At 41.7% G+C, this 14,616-nt stretch overlaps 1 long non-coding RNA gene across 1 annotated transcript; it reads right to left on the reverse strand.

Annotated features, from left to right (window-relative positions):
• Nucleotides 1-883: 883 nt before the first annotated feature.
• On the reverse strand, nt 884-3,684 carry LOC110363035 (uncharacterized). The gene is made up of 2 exons (XR_010473998.1): nt 2,343-3,684; nt 884-1,723 (listed from the first exon to the last, which is right to left on the reverse strand). It is a non-coding gene; the product is annotated as an uncharacterized LOC110363035 (long non-coding RNA).
• Nucleotides 3,685-14,616: the final 10,932 nt, after the last annotated feature.

Here is a 14,616-nt window from a genome sequence, read left to right on the forward strand (position 1 = left end):
CTCTAAAGATCATCTAGTTCAATCCCCCTGCCAGAGCAGAAACACCTAGATGAGGCTATACAGAAAGGCGTCCAGGCGGGTTTTGAATGTCTCCAGAGAAGGAGACTCCACAACCCCCCTGGGCAGCCTGTTCCAGTGTCCTGTCACCCTCACTGAGAATAAGTTTCTCCTCATATTTAAGTGGAGCCTCCTGTGTTCCAGTTTGAACCCATTGCCCCTCGTCTTACCATTGGTTGTCACTGAGAAGAGCCTGACTCTGTCCTCGTGACACTCACCCTTTACATATTTATAAACTTTAATGAGGTCACCCCTCAGTCTCTGGGCACATCACACGCTGCTGGCGAGGCCCTGCATGACTTCCCACTGGCACCAGGCTCTGCCATCACTCTTCACAGTGTTTGCATCCATCAGCCTCCATTAGGGCTCTGTTGTGGCTCTTGGCAGCTGGAGGTGGGAAGCATCAGTAAGGATTCGGTACCCAATCACACACATCAGGACGGATTCAGCATCCAATCACACATATCACTTTGAGCATTAAAGTGCAGCAGCTCTGATCAGCTGTATTGATATGTCTAGGCAGTCTTTTGAGGGATGCCAGAAGTGGATGGTGAGATCAGACATCACCAATATGTGCACAGATGCATGCAATTTCTGACAATACGGACTCCGAAAGCATTGCTTTAGGACATCAGCATGAATGGATCTTGTGATCAAGCAGGAAAATACACCAAGATGTTTAAGATACTCTTTCCCTGAAGGCATGTAATCACTTCTCTATATCGACTTGTAATAGCAATTTTTACCTTTAGCTTTTGCTTTGTTTTAACCTTGTCCTTGGAGAGAGTAAAAGGACTTGGATAAAAGTCTAAAGCAAATTAATCTCTTAGATTTTTGTGTTTCTTTAATTTTATTTTCTTTTTTTTAGTGCATTTTAGATATAAAATTCTTTTATCTAGGAAAGGTAACTTTACATTATTTTTCTATCCTAGTAGCATTTATTGCTAAAGCGCGATAAGGCAGTCCATAGATTTGTCATGCCATTCAGTGGTCACAGGTTGTGCAGCATTCACCCTGAAGCACACATTACTGATTACATTTTGTTTCTCTGAAGTATTACACTTGGTATTTCCCAACAGAAAGCACTTCTGGCTTAAACAAGAAGTGCTATATAATTATTCTCCCTGCCTTGGCTGTTTGCTGAATATGTTATTTGCTTATACACACAATAAAGACAATGTCCAGAGGTTGGAGTCACCACTCACAACTCACTACACACCACATTTGAGTACATGCTCGTTAAATCTTGAGGTGAACAAATTCCCAGGTAAGGAATTCACTCTTTTAAGCACTTAGATACACAAAGACACCAATACTTTTGCAAGACATAAAACCAAGCAGGGATATGATAGGAAGGCAGCAAACCCACGGCAAAGTAATCACACAGCAGCAAGAGAGGGGCTCTGCTGGTAACACCACTCGGCACACTGCTGCCTCACCTGTGCTGCCTTCATTAGAGTAAGCACATCCACACATCTCGTAAATTCTTATCACATTTAGTAAAAACTGTCCCTCTGTCCTTCCCTTTCACCCTTCTGTGAAAACAGGCATCACCACGGAGCAGATGAGAGGCAGTTCCAGAGGCTGCACCGGCCATTCCGTGGACACCCAGGCAGGGTGTCTGAGTGTGTCCTGCAGTGTGATGGGGAGTCAGACAAGCCGGGCCCTGCGAGGAACGGGCAGAAAAATTGCAATATGCTTAATAACATTGGTACATGCTCCACCAAATTTCCTAGCAGCAAGCAACCATTTGCTTTTAAGTTCCCATTCTAGCTGCTTACAGCAAACACAGCATCACAGGCCCCCTTTTATCCCCTGCTGCCTCTGCTGCTATTTGCAGCAATGCAAGCCTTTGGGTGCTCTGCAGCACCTCACACTCGTCTTGACTGCTCTCTCCTTAGATGGCCTGTCACCAGTCACTCAGTGACACATCACAAGTTCATTATCCCAGAGTTTATTTTATTTTATTTTATTTTATTTTATTTTATTTTATTTTATTTTATTTTATTTCTCTCTCATGATTCTTGAATTAAAAGATAGCTTTTCTGCTCCACAAGGCAGTGAATACTTTCAAAACTACTGCTTAGGAAAACAAAAAACAAAAACCAAACAAACAAACAAACCACCACGCAAAACCAAAAAAAACCCCACAACCAACCAAACAAACCCCACAATACTTTCTAATTATTTCATTGTGTTTACTGAGAATCATAGAGAGATGTTTTAGTGCTCCTAAACTGGGCTGCCAGGCCTGCGACGGAGCCAGTTCTGCAGACATTACATACCTGTGCATTCACTGGCAGCCTGTAGGCCTGTCACATGAATACCTGCAACCAGCTAACCCTGTCGTCATTAAGAAGTTTGAAAGATTGCAGTTTCTTCTCCCTGCATCAAAGGGAACTCAGAAAAGCAGGAAGTAAGCAGTAAATCTCTAAAGAGGGCTTTGTCTAAAATATCACAGCAAGCCCCGTGCTAGCAGTGAATACCTAATGGAGGTTCTTAATTCCCAGATAAGCCCAGATCAATAAACTCCGGATGAAGCTTGTCACTGTTGACAACAAAGTCTCCTTGCCCCGGTTGGCTGCAGCAGGGGAAGGGGCTCTGAGCAGGGCTGGGTTGGGGTACGGTTCCCAACACTTGCCCTTATCCACGTCTCCCTCTGCAGCAGTGACATAGCACCATCAGCTAAAGCTGAAAGCCCAGAGGCAACACAGTCCTTCCCAAATCCAGGCATCTGCATCCTCCCTCCCCATCGCAGAGCATTCCCGCAGCACAAGGTGCTGAGCACAGCCTGCAGGCTCAGAGTCTGCTGTGATGGGGGTTACTACAAAAATCTGGCTGACAGGGGAATAAACAGCAAAAAACTTAATTTAAAAACAAACCAAACAGCCACATGCCTCTCAGGGGACAGACCTGTCTGGAGTAAGGATGTTTGCCTTAGGGGGCTGCCCTGCAGTATAACAGGTGTCTGGCATGGCATCTACCTGAGAAGGGATGAGGCAATACTACTTCACAGAATCATAGAATCATAGAATGTCCTGAGTTGGAAGGGACCCACAAGGATCATTGAGTCCAACTCCTGTCCCTGCACAGGACAACCCCACAGTTCACACCATGTGTCTGAGTGCACTGTCCAGTCTCTTCTTGAACACTTGTCAGGCTTGGGGCTGTGACACCTCCCTGGGGAGCCTGTTCCAGCGCTCCACCACCCTCTGGGTAAAGAACCTTCTCCTCATGTCCAGCCTAAACCTCACCTGGCACATCTTCCTGCCATTGCCTCGGGTTCTGTCACTGGTCACCAGACAGAAGAGATCGGCACCTGCCCCTCCTCCTCCCATTGTGAGGAAGCTGTAGCCACCATGAGGTCTCCCCTCAGCCTCCTCTTCTCCAGGCTGAACAAACCCAGTGACTTTAGCCGCTCCCCATATGGCTTCTCCTCCACACCCTTCACCAACTTTATGGTCCTCTTTTGGACACTCTCCAGTAGCTTTATATCCTTTGCAAGGAGTAAGGAGATCTCATGCAGAAGGTCCTTGTCTAGTTTATCAGGCTATGACTATGAAGGTTGTGGGGACTCTGTCAATTTTTTTTCAGAAACATTTTTCTACAGAGCCAGAATTGGCAAAATGCATGATACTCCGTTTTCTACAAAATCTCCATTGATTTCTGTGGCCCAAATTCAGCAAAATGCTCTTAATCTTGGCCTATGTTGTACTCTGGTAAAACAAATGGACACCTCGCTCCAAGGAATATTTCTGCCCCATTGAAACCAAACCTTTCCTTACTGCCACAGCAGAGACCAGCGCCAACCTGGCTCTGAAGAAGAGTGTGTTTGTGGACAGTTTGATTGCTCAGAGACTGAACACAGGGAAAGCACAGAGCACTCTCAGCCAGAAGAGTGAAATGGAGCCAAAAGCTGAGCAACACAGGAGAAAAGGATGGAGTGCTGAAAAATGTGTAGTGAAAGAAGAATGGATGTACCATATTAGATGTTCAGCATTTGTTTAAATTAAAAAAAAAAAAAAAAAAAAAAAAAAAAAAAAACCAGACAAATAGTTTGGAAAATATCTGGAGAAAAAAAGGGTCAGCATTTTTATGCCCACATCACTAACAAAAATTTTAGGCTATTTATACTGATGTTCGAGACTAAAAATCTTTGACATTACTTCAAACAAGCCGGTAGGCTAATCAAACTGACATCAGAAGTGATAGCAGCAGTTTGGAAGGAAAAACACAATCATTGTAGGTTTTTGTACAAACACAATGCAGCTACATTAACTCAATATGGGGAGAAAATCTTTAGTTAGAAATAAACCATTTTAACCTGAAAGGCAATCATGTGTCAAATAATTGCCACTCCCAAATGACTGTAGGTGCTCTTCTGTGCAAGATTTATCTTTTCCAATGATTTTCAGTACTGTTTGATTTGTTCTGCATCCAGTTGAGTAATCTTCATGAGAGGGAACTGGCAGAAATCAGCCAAAGATCTTGCTGCTTGAAAATGACAGCAATTTTGATAACGTTCAGTACAATTTCACTTGACACTGGTTTTCTGATAAGGATCCCGTATGTGACCACAGCCAGCAGAACTAGTGGCTCAGCATCAGGCATTTCGATGTTGCCATCCACCTAAAGCTCATACATATCAATCTGAATGTTACTTTGCTGACTCCCTTTCTGCAGGTACGTGATACACTAATTCAGGGAGGTAAAACATAAAAATATGTGAACTGCATATCTAATCTGGATGCCTAAAGCACCAAAACAATGGTTTCTTTTTCAAGCAAAGGCACCATAGATCTCTTGCTGAACAGCTGCGTATTGAGGAGGTAAAAGCACAGGAGAGGCATCTGCCTTTTTCCGCACGGCAGCTCTGCAGTTGATCTACTCAGAGAAGCAGTGTTTAGAGATTAAGAGAAAGAGAGGTGAGCAGAGGTTACAGTCACTTAGCTTTTATTTGATTCTTGGTATGCAGCAGTAGAGTATCAAGACAAAATATTTGTCTTAAAATCTGGAAAGTTGTCTTGGTTACCCATTCATCTCTGGCCAGACTTTTCGCTATGAGGTAAGAAGTTGACCTGACTCTTTATTGTGAACTGAAATGCTGAAATTTTTCTTTCTATATATGAATGGATGTATGTCATCAGCTGCAAAGCCAAATGAACCCCATTGCAGCTCCCTGCAGCCTTGGACGGCACCACAGGACCGAGGTCCTGCCTCTTGTCACTACAAGGAGCTGCAGCACTGAACTCACAGTTGACTCTGTTGTGACAGATGCTGCTTTCCAAGCAGCAGAACTATTGACATTGGTGGGGCAATCTGTGAATAAAATTACTTGGCAATTATAAATTTTGCAGATTTATGACCTGTTTACTTGACTTGCCCTTGGTTGCTTTGACCAATCAAATATAAATCATGTTTCAGATTTTTAAAAGCATGCCAAATGCTGTTACTTTTGTCATTTAATACATTATGACTTCACAACATTGAAAAGTCCCCCAGGCATATGTTGTGCCAATTAGCTTACTCTCAATAGTTAAATACATCTGAATATTAAATACAATTACAACCTCTGTGTATGTTATGGAAATGGGATGACATGAGGCCATACTGACATCTATTTAGTTGTCTGAGGATTATATGCTTAACACAAGAAAAAAAAAAAAAAGAAAGATTATTGTCTTCATTGCTGAAATGGGAGTGAAGCCAAGTCCTGCCCATAGGAAGTCCAGCCATGGTGGTGGTGCTGCAGAACCATGAGAGCCTGATGAGAAACCAGTTCAGCTGACAGGGGCTTCCCATCAGCTTCATCAGGCAGCAGCTCAGGTCCTTGGCTTACACCCAGGTAACATTATCATTGTGAGTGCGGAGGAAATAAATATGGCCAGCAAGACATTTTTTTGCAAAGCAACAGAATATATCCCCTGAAAAAGCAATCTGGTGGTGGGTTCAAGAGAGAGGAGCAAAACCTCCAAATCCTCCCTTTAAGCTACCCTAAAGGTTTCATATTGAGAGTTTCCCCCAGTGAGGTCCAGTATACCCACTTCTTGCACAGGCCTGAAGGAACTGGAAGTCCCTTAGAGAACTTGACCGATTAATGATAAAACTTTGCTCAAAACTCTGAGGTAGAAAACAAAACAAAACAAAGCAAAAAACAAAACAGACATGCATAGTAAATTATTTACATGGGTAAATATAGTTGAAATCAAAACACCGCCAACTTCAGAGAGACAACCCAGACCTCAGTGCTCATGAAAGCTCCTCAGCACACCACGCGATCCTTGAGCCACATCTGCCAGCAAACCTCAGCAGATGATGTGGATCTACAACATCCTCATTCATGCATGCTCCAAAATGTCTCAAAACTATAGGCTTTAGGAGATTATACCTATGTACTTTCTTATAATTTCCAATGCATACGTTGTCTTTAAATGTTTTCTGCCTAGTCCTCACATGCAATGCAGAATAAAAATCCTCTAAGCTTCTAAAAAGTGCTTAAAAACAAGTTAAAAATTCTCATTCCGAGAAATGCATCCTCTGTCTAATCTGAATTAACCTATGTTTCTTTCCTTTTTTTTTTTTTATTTCTACTTTTCTTGTTTTAATTGAAAAGCCAGAGGAAAACTAAAGGACCAGTCTTAAATAAAACTGGCAATAATTTGTCATTTACATGATTTAAGTATGTTCATGCTTGTTGGAATTGTTTTCTCTGCACATCAATGCATACAACTGTATTCCCAACTCAGGAGAGAACAAATTGATTACACATTTATATGCTGCAAAGACATGAAAATTTGCCTGCTTTTTTCACCAATATTTGACTGCTCTGAAGGCATGAAAATGCAACTTTCAGCATTGGTCCATGGACTGAATAAAGAGAGCATAAGGAAAATCTTGTATCACTTACAATGATTGTGTTATAACCCCTCCTGACTGACCCAATCAGTCTTTATCATGATAAAACCTTGTGTTTAATGATGAGCCAAATCATTATTTTGCCCTAAACATAGCATAAATTTTACCTTAATCAATAAGACACTAGAAGCAATTCCTATTGAATCCCTTTTTATCAAAGTTACCATAAATAAAAAAAAAGAGGACAATTTAAAGGGTTGACTGAAATTCAGGAAGCCTGAAGGCTTTTCTTAAGCAGTGTTGGTTTTCAGCCGTCCATGCAGCCCTGATGTTTTACGGCAGCTCTGAGGTGTCCCCTGGTGGCTGCAACATTAACAGGACCAGCCATCAACTAGGTCAAATGCCGAAAAACATAAATAATGGATCTATCTAGATGTAGGTAAAATAGAAGATATTTTAATATTAAAAACAAAAACAAAAAGGAAATCTGAAAAGGTTTTTATACTATAAGGTTTTTCTTTTTCTTTGTAGCATGGGGAGTTGCCCATCTCTGTGGGTTTCAAGTGTCATTAACCCATCCCTTGCTACGGCAGGGACCTAGTGTGATACTCTGCTCTCTTTCTCAGCCACATTACACCTGCTTTGCTTATATTTTGCTCCTGACTTTATCAGAAGTGCTGGCAAATATTTTGTGCCCTGCAATGCCTGGATGTTTGCAGTATGCTGCAAAAGCCATTCACATAGCTCAATTAGCAGCCCTCGGAACGGTTTGCGGCGGTTATGGCTATCCCTTCTGAACCTGCATTCCCAAAAACATTCCTCGCAGAAGCTAAACTGTACGATCTGGCCTTGTGACCCATCCTGTGCAAAGCTCTGCTTATTCAAACGTGCTTTTTACTGCGTTATTGCTCCCCAGAACAATAAGAACAAACCTAGTATGACCCATTGTGTAGCAGAGGAATTGCAGGTCAGAGATGTGAAGCCCAGTCTCACTGAACCTTCATTATAGAGAAAATGTCTGTTGGGTAAACACTATTCAGGCTAAAATCAGAGAAGAAATATGGACAGAAGGAGAGAATAAATCAGCATCTTAAGAATACTTAGCAATGTGACCCTTGCTCCGTTTATGCTACTGACACTTAGTTCCTCACCTTTAACTGAAAATATGTGTCCAAGGCTTGAGGGGATAGTAGGATATAGAGATTTTATTGGAGCTCACTTGGTATAGCACACCAAGAGAAATATAGTATGCGGGTCATCTCAAATTAGTGCCAATAAAACTTTCATGTACTCCTTCCGAGTACTTGCATGGTGTTCTCATCTCAGAGCTAGCCAAGTGCCATGTAGCATCAAAGTGCCTTGCTACACCACACTGCCATGATTCTCTACCCGTTTCATATGTTTTGGATACTACCAACCTGGAATCCACAAAAAAGATGGACCAAATCAAAATGCAAGGAGCTAAGAATGTTTTAAAATTATTGTTGAAGCAATTTTTTATCTCTCTGCCTAGAAAGCTAATTATTTTATTTTTCTCAGGTCATGCTGTACCAATTGCACAAAATGTCAAAGAAGGGTGTTGAGCAGAGGAAATCTCAGTGATGGAAACCAAAATATCCACTGGTGCTTTACTATACTTTTGTGAATGACACTGGGCCAGACTGATGCTGAGGAGCAATCGTACCTCAGCCCACTTGCAAACCCACAGTGCCAGCTCTGCCCTGCTGTTCAGAGATGCCCAACCAGGAGCAAGGAGTTTGGGGAGGCCAGTTTGCACAGGCAGCAGCGTCCCTGACACTGGATATTCTGGGCATAACCACCCTTCACTTTCCACATCTAGCCTTCAGGGGCTACTGGGAAACAAAGGAAGCAGAACCAGTTTTTTCACACATGAAAAAGTGCTGACTTTAAGATGTACACTTACATTTTTAGAGCTAGAAATATGTGCTACGTATTACAGAAAGAAACCGAGAATATTCCTGGTTTGGTGGTATAGAATTATACTTTGAGCCCTGTACATTGCAAAGCACTGAATTTTAGACATTTGAATGTGACAAACTGAATATTGACTTTTTAAATGTGGAGAAAGAGTTTGGTATGAAAGAAACAGAAAATAACCTAAAATTAGTAATGAAGGGAGACTGTTTCAATGTGCTGAGTCCTTGGAAAATAGAGTTAATCTCAGAGAAAAGGATTACAGGTAAAGGGCAGCTGCATAAATCATTAGTTCATTAATCTATGCATAAATTCATATTTACTATAGCTGCCTGAGGAAGCTTAATTTATTCTCCTTGTGCTCAGATAATAACAAGGTTTTGGCCAGAGGTCTTTCTAATCAGTTATCTGCATCTGGTTCAACTTGCATATCCAGGAACACACTCCCTGATAGAAAATGGCCAGCCCCATTTCTCATCCATTTTAATATGTTTTTTTTCAAATGAAACTCTTCTCTGTGAAAAGATCATCCAGCAAGGATCCAAAAACTGAAAACTAGTACTGAGCTCTCAGGCTTAACATCCTCTTTTGGTCTCACCCAATTCATTCTGCCCCAGCTGTTTTCTGCAACTGTTGTAATGAACAGGACGATTGATTTCTTTTTTAGCACAAGTTCATTGAAATTTCTATTTTTAAGTATGAATTGGGCACTGAAACTCAATGTCATCATTGTGCCTGGTAGTCCTTCCTGTAGCTAATGTCACCAGGCTCAAATGTCTTGTTTTCAGATGCTTATGATTTAGTAAGATTTAACATTTATACCAAAATTTTCCAAGCTGGAGGCTTGCTTTGAGTTGTCTCTTGTTGTTGATTTTAAGTCACAGTGATCCAGCTGTTTCAAGGAATTAAGGGGAAGTGTTGGTAGCGAAAAAATGAAGTATGACAGAGGGGGTCATGCTGGTGTCAGCAGCATGTCCTGATCACTGCCAGGAAAATCTAACCACTCAAGTGTTGTAAGCCACAGCACTCAAAAAGCAGAGTTCATTTACAGTTGGCAAAAACTCACTAGGGGCTAAATGAGAATTTTCCAAATATTATAAATTAACTTCAACACATTGCAGCTTCCCTGCTTACATACTCACCATCCTCAGCGAGGCACTGACCACACTTTCCCACCAAGCGACAGGAACTAAGCCGATTTCCAGCTCAGTTGCTTCCTCTGGCTGCCCCAAGTCAGAGAGGCACAAGAAACCCTCCAACTCCTGCCCTCCCTTGGGCTGCTGAGCGGTGCCCTTGGTGCCTCTGCTCAGGGATTAAGGAGAAAGCAAAGGTTGCTCATTGGAAACACAAGTGATGAGGACACAGATCTGAAGAAGGCCAGGGAAAAGACAGGGACAAAGTGCCCAACAGAGAAGGGGCACTTGAAAGACAGGTGCTTGAAACTGTTGAGCAATTTTACTTATTGCCATCATCTTTACCTCTGAAATCCTACAGGTCTCTGCCAATAGAGTATTTGTCCCAGTTTAGGCAAGGCGCCCTCTCAAGTCAGTTCTGGAAAAGCACTTTTTAAATCCAGACCTGCTGGCAAATGGGTCAAACTGGATTCTCAGCAGAGGAATGGGAGCTGAAAAGTGTTACATGTACTTTTGAAGCTGATACTCTGCAACCTCTTGTTGAGGATGCAGGAAACCAGCTTCATGATTCCCGTTCTAGCTAAACAGACAGGCACTGGGAGATGAATTATTAATCACTGGTGAAGGTATTCTTAGGGAGGGAAAAGCCATCATTATTCTGATAGGTTGATTATTACAGAGGAAAGATGAAGGATTCTCATTTCTCCCTAAACACGAGGAAGATTCCTGTGCTAGTAAAGACTGAGGTTTGCTTATGCAGAATTAAGTCTCTGTGTAGCAGAAGTGACAACCTGCCTCAGCAGAGCCCTAATCTGCCTTGTAATTAACTATGAGCTCCAAAGAGCCTGAATCAGCCATTCAGGTTGCCAGCTGCAAATTAAGACACAGAGAGGCTTAAGGCCTTGGTATGCCAAGGTAAAATGCTTTCTTACTTAAATTAGGAATGTCTCATTCTTTTATAGCATTTAATGTTGCCAGATCGAAGTACTTCATAACTAAGGTCTCTACAAAAGGAGAAATGGCAGCACAGGGAGGTGAAGTGGCATGTTCAAGACCATTAAGCATGCCCGGTGGCACCTGCAGAAACATAATTGAGGACTCCTGAGTCTCAATCTGGTGCTGCTACTACCAGATTTTCTTTTATTGGAGATAAACTGTTTTTCATGTAGAGTCAGAAGCACCACTTAAACCTGTCAGAAAAATTAACAAAGAAGAGAAGCTGAGGACTACATAGACTGTACAGGTGCTTGCAGAGGGATTAGGCCCTGGTTTAGTTGGTGGGAAACTGTGCTACAGCACAGACCTGCAAACTGAGCCCCAAGGTGTCAGGGAAAATGGAATGAACTCTGCAACTTCTTGTATGATTCCTGATAAAAGGAAAAGTTCTTGCTCCAGAAGCCGATCCAGCATGCTGATGTGGTCTAGCAGGACAAGGCAGCCGGACAGCACTGGCCTACGTAACTTCCGAGTTGGCTTCTGGCTTCTGTCCAGAGATTGCTTAACTTATCAATGAGCAGATGTGAACCTTTTCAGATGGGTACATCAGACCCTGTACAGTGCAAAAGGCACTGCCAGCATCTTTTCATAGAAAAACATAGACAACACATTAGGACTGGAGAGTGATTCTCTTGTTTGGCTCAGTGAAACCCAGACCAGCCTGTCTTCTCACTGGCCTATCTCTGCTCTGCCTGGTTTCTCACCTGTGAAACTGTGGCAATGCTACTTTTTGGCAGAGTACTTTCCCCATGAAACTGCTATGAGACAGCAAGTTGTGATTATTTTTTGCTACTCACAGTAGGTACACCTGAACTGGGGAACCTGAGGAAAAAAACACATGAATGGGTGTACAGGGAGCGAATTAGAGTGCACCCCATCTGGACCTCCATCCATGATACAGGGTTCAGCAGACATGGCCAAATGTACTTAACCTACAGCTCAGAGTCTGGCTAGCACTCTGCCTCAGCCTTAAACCCTGTTACTTTAGTGAGACATTTTTCAGAACCGAATTTCCACAAATAAGATCACAAACTGGTCCAAAACCACTACTCCACCTCCAAAAGTTCAGATTTGGATATATGTTAGAAAGGTAAGTTGTGTTTACTTCCAATTGCTAACGTATACAAATCAGAAGCTTGCAGAAAAAATGCTCTCTCATGTTAGGGTTTTTTTGTAATCTTGTTCTGAAAGAAAAGATACATGAACAATTTTTAACATCTTTATTTAAATCACCTGAAAAATGCCATTGCACGCCACCAGATTTGAACATGTTCTGCCAGAAGCACTTAGGTGGCAGAAGAAGGAATAAGTACATGATGCTGCATTGTATCGACACATATTGCAAAGTAAGTACACAAACAGTCTAACAAAGGAAGGCAAAACTGCCTTCTAACACAGCTTTCTGGTGAGACCATGTGCAAGACAGCCAAATAGAAAAAAAAGAACCAAAAAAGGGTAAAATGAAGATGGTATTAGGTAAGACAGGTCAAATTATTTTTGTTTAATTTCTTTTCATTTAGTGATTCAAAATCCATATGCTTCTTAAAACACAGTATAAACACTACAAAAGGAGCTAAAGCAGTCACCCGAACTCTGTTTTCACGCTGCAGCACATACCCAGCACTGGGAGTCACTGCGGGCTTGTGGCCACTGCAACTCAGAGGAGAATGTGGTCAATGAGACCTCTGACAATTGGACTATCCGTTGATCCTAATGTTTTTCACTTCACGACTGCTATCACTGAAATGAACTTTCAAAAGATAAGGCAAAGATATTTTTCTCAATATCTGACATTTACTTTTCTCCTTTTTCAATACCCTGAAGTAATCTCTCAGCGGAGATCACAACAACACACAATGGGATAACCCAGCGCTTCTTGCCTTGTTCTTCATTTTCTTGTTTGTTTTTGCACGCACCTGAATTCAAAAAGGTCAGCTCATGAACACTGCTCATCGCTTCTGCTTATTGGAGCTACTTAGGTTTTGAGTGCTGGGCATAGGTTAAACATGGGGAAATGCACAGGGAGTTACCATGCTATTGAGGCTACAGCTGCATGTCTTCTCCACCATGGCTGCTGCTACAAGGCTGGAGCACCCTCAGTTGACTTTTTAACAGGAGCACACCTAAGGGATTGTTCCCTTTTAATGTCTTCATTGTCATCCACGATTCTTCGCTGTCACTCAGTTACATCCATGTAAGCCAAACAAACACTGTGTCATTATTCTATCTTTACTCTGTGTGTTTTTGAGAACGTGTACATTAATTCCATATCAGGTCAAGCCCCAAATAGGTGTAAACAGCACCCGCTCCGCTAACTTCCCATTACGGGGTACATACATAGCAGCTATCACAGTGGACACGAGAACAACCAAGCCTTTACTTTGATATTTCTAGGGCCTAAATTTAGCTGACATGGAAAGTCTCCCGTCTTTGAAACAAATCTCCACCATGTCTATCACCATTAGAGATGTTCTGCTTTCCTGCTTCTGTCTGTTTGAATCACGAGCATGCACATTCAGCCTACAGAAAGAAAATTATGATGTCTGCAAGAATCAAAACCATGGTGCAATAATGGTAACATTCTTACGGTTGCATATGACCTACCCTTTATACTATATTGGTTTTGCTATTACCAGACTGAAGAACAGAGTGGAAGATTATTTTTCTTAGCCAGTCTACTTTCTAGCCCACAATCTACGAAACAAAACTTACTCAACTGTGAAGCTCAGCTACCAGAAATGTAATTCACAGCCATTTACTTAACTTGGTTCAGTCCACATTGAAATACATATAGTATACTTATCTTCTGTTGTATCAAATATGCTGTTTCTTAAGAAATAAACAAAAATAGAATTATGTGCTAAACTCACATTTTTAAACAAATGTTGCGATTATCACAGCCTAAATGATTTTCTCTGATATGCCAATATGCTGATGTATCCATGCAAATCCAGGCTTTGGATTTGACTGCGAAACAAAAGATGCCCAGTCCCTGAAAACTTCATGTCAACACTGAGATAAGAGACAGAAGCAGTCACTAGAGGGAGACAATGTAATTTCGTAGAAGAACACCTCCAGAAAACTTTTTAGTTGGAGAATTCATAAAAAGCTGCATAATCCACACCTGGGAGACTCGTGGGTTAACTCACTGGTATTATCTTGCCTAGTGAACTCAGAACCAAAAGACGAACAGGAATAAGGCCTGTGCTGGAAGCAGATATATAGATATTATAGAACAAAAGAACTAACCTGCCCACTTTTCTGTCATGTGCAGTATTCACTCCTAAAATCATTTTTCTGAGTGCCTGATGCAAAAGATTGTCATCGTCTTTGTACCTGTTTATCTATTGCATTACCAAGAACCTTTCCAACTGAAGTGATGGCTCCTTGTGTTTTTCACTTTCAGCCTCTGAACGATCTTGTGTCTTGACATTACTGTTCATTTAACAACAAAGAAATTAAAGGCCCTGGTACACATTTCCCTAACCCCTACTGACTTATGTCCTTTGGAGTACTTCATGTTTTACAAATTTATTTAAAAGTAATCGACAAGTTTCCTCAGAAAAAAAGCTTTTGGACCGATGAGGAAATATTGAAACATGATGAGGCAGTGATAAGAATATATTTGTTATATATTGGA

This window comes from Columba livia, chromosome 1, assembly GCF_036013475.1.
Source record: "Columba livia isolate bColLiv1 breed racing homer chromosome 1, bColLiv1.pat.W.v2, whole genome shotgun sequence".
Classification (NCBI taxonomy): Eukaryota; Metazoa; Chordata; class Aves; order Columbiformes; family Columbidae; genus Columba; species Columba livia.